This window comes from Tribolium castaneum, chromosome 6, assembly GCF_031307605.1.
Source record: "Tribolium castaneum strain GA2 chromosome 6, icTriCast1.1, whole genome shotgun sequence".
Classification (NCBI taxonomy): domain Eukaryota; kingdom Metazoa; phylum Arthropoda; class Insecta; order Coleoptera; family Tenebrionidae; genus Tribolium; species Tribolium castaneum.
In genome coordinates, this window is record NC_087399.1 from 19,386,017 (window position 1) to 19,388,751 (window position 2,735).

Here is a 2,735-nt window from a genome sequence, read left to right on the forward strand (position 1 = left end):
ATAGTTTAGCAAAAACCACCCCTTTGTATTTGGGGGTGAGTTAAGGGTAAAAATGTGAAAATTAAAAAAAAAACAAAATTAACCAAATTTAAATATGTTGTGTATTTTAGTGCGTAGATAAGGCTTTTATATTATGTTTTTAAATTTCACCCTTTGGGGGTGAGTTATTAAACAAAAATCTACAAATAAAGCCTAATCGATACGGTTTTTTGCATATAGGTAGCCCATAATATATTAATAAAAAATATTTTAGCAAAAACCACCCCTTTGTATTTGGGGGTGAGTTAAGGGTAAAAATAAAAAAATTAACAAAAAAACCAAATTAATCAAATTTAAATATGTTGTGTATTTTAGTGCGTAGATAAGGCTCTTATATTCGTTTTTTAGATTACACCCTTTGGGGGTAAGTTTTTAAACTAAAATCTACAAATAAAGCCTAATCGATACGGTTTTTTGCATATAGGTAGCCCCTAAAATATTAAGAAAAAATATTTTAGCAAAAACCACCCCTTTGTATTTGGGGGTGAGTTAAGGGTAAAAATGTAAAAATTAAAAAAAAATAACCAAATTTAAATATGTTGTGTATTTTAGTGCGTAGATAAGGCTCTTGCATTAGTTTTTTAGATTTCACCCTTTGAGGGTGAGTTATTAAACAAAAAGCTACAAATAAAGCCTAATCGATACCGTTTCTTGCATATAGGTAGCCTCTAAAATATTAATAAAAAATATTTTAGTATAAACCACCCCTTTGTATTTGGGGGTGACTTAAGGGTAAAAATGTAAAAATTAAAAAAAAAACAAAATTAACCAAATCTAAATATGTTGTGTATTTTAGTGCGTAGATAAGGCTCTTATATAATGTTTTTAGATTTCACCCTTTGGGGGTGAGTTATTAAACAAAAAGCTACAAATAAAGCCTAATCGATACGGTTTTTTGCATATAGGTAGCCTCTAAAATATTAATAAAAAATATTTTAGTAAAAACCACCCCTTTGTATTTGGGGGTGACTTAAGGGTAAAAATGTAAAAATTAAAAAAAAAACAAAATTAACCAAATTTAAATATGTTGTGTATTTTAGTGCGTAGATAAGGCTCTTATATAATGTTTTTAGATTTCACCCTTTGGGGGTGAGTTATTAAACAAAAAGCTACAAATAAAGCCTAATCGATACCGTTTCTTGCATATAGGTAGCCTCTAAAATATTAATAAAAAATATTTTAGTAAAAACCACCCCTTTGTATTTGGGGGTGACTTAAGGGTAAAAATGTAAAAATTAAAAAAAAAAACAAAATTAACCAAATTTAAATATGTTGTGTATTTTAGTGCGTAGATAAGGCTCTTATATAATGTTTTTAGATTTCACCCTTTGGGGGTGAGTTATTAAACAAAAAGCTACAAATAAAGCCTAATCGATACGGTTTTTTGCATACAGGTAGCCCCTAAAATATTAATAAAAATATTTTAGCAAAAACCACCCCTTTGTGTTTGGGGGTGAGTTAAGGGTAAAAATGTAAAAATTAAAAAAAAACAAAATTAACCAAATTTAAATATGTTGTGTATTTTAGTGCGTAGATAAGGCTCTTATATAATGTTTTTAGATTTCACCCTTTGGGGGTGAGTTATTAAACAAAAAGCTACAAATAAAGCCTAATCGATACGGTTTCTTGCATATAGGTAGCCTCTAAAATATTAATAAAAAATATTTTAGTAAAAACCACCCCTTTGTATTTGGGGGTGACTTAAGGGTAAAAATGTAAAAATTAAAAAAAAAACAAAATTAACCAAATTTAATTATGTTGTGTATTTTAGAGCGTGGATAAGGCTCTTATATAATTTTTTTAGATTTCACCCTTTGGGGGTGAGTTATTAAACAAAAATCTACAAATAAAGCCTAATCGATACGGTTTTTTGCATATAGGTAGCCCATAATATATTAATAAAAAATATTTTAGCAAAAACCACTCCTTTGTATTTGGGGGTGAGTTAAGGGTAAAAATGTAAAAATTAAAAAAAAATACCCAAATTTAAATATGTTGTGTATTTTAGTGCGTAGATAAGGCTCTTATGTTCGTTTTTTAGATTTCACCCTTAAACAAAAATCTACAAATAAAGCCTAATCGATACGGTTTTTTGCATATAGGTAGCCCATAATATATTAATAAAAAATATTTTAGCAAAAACCACTCCTTTGTATTTGGGGGTGAGTTAAAGGTAAAAATGTAAAAACTAAAAAAAAATACCCAAATTTAAATATGTTGTGTATTTTAGTGCGTAGATAAGGCTCTTATATTCGTTTTTTAGATTTCACCCTTTGGGGGTAAGTTTTTAAACAAAAATCTACAAATAAAGCCTAATCGATACGGTTTTTTGCATATAGGTAGCCCCTAAAATATTAATAAAAAATATTTTAGCAAAAACCACCCCTTTGTATTTGGAGGTGAGTTAAGGGTAAAAATGTAAAAATTAAAAAAAAAATAACCAAATTTAAATATGTTGTGTATTTTAGTGCGTAGATAAGGCTCTTATATTCGTTTTTTAGATTTTACCCTTAAACAAAAATCTACAAATAAAGCCTAATCGATACGGTTTTTTGCATATAGGTAGCCCATAATATATTAATAAAAAATATTTTAGCAAAAACCACTCCTTTGTATTTGGGGGTGAGTTAAGGGTAAAAATGTTAAAATTAAAAAAAAATACCCAAATTTAAATATGTTGTGTATTTTAGTGCGTA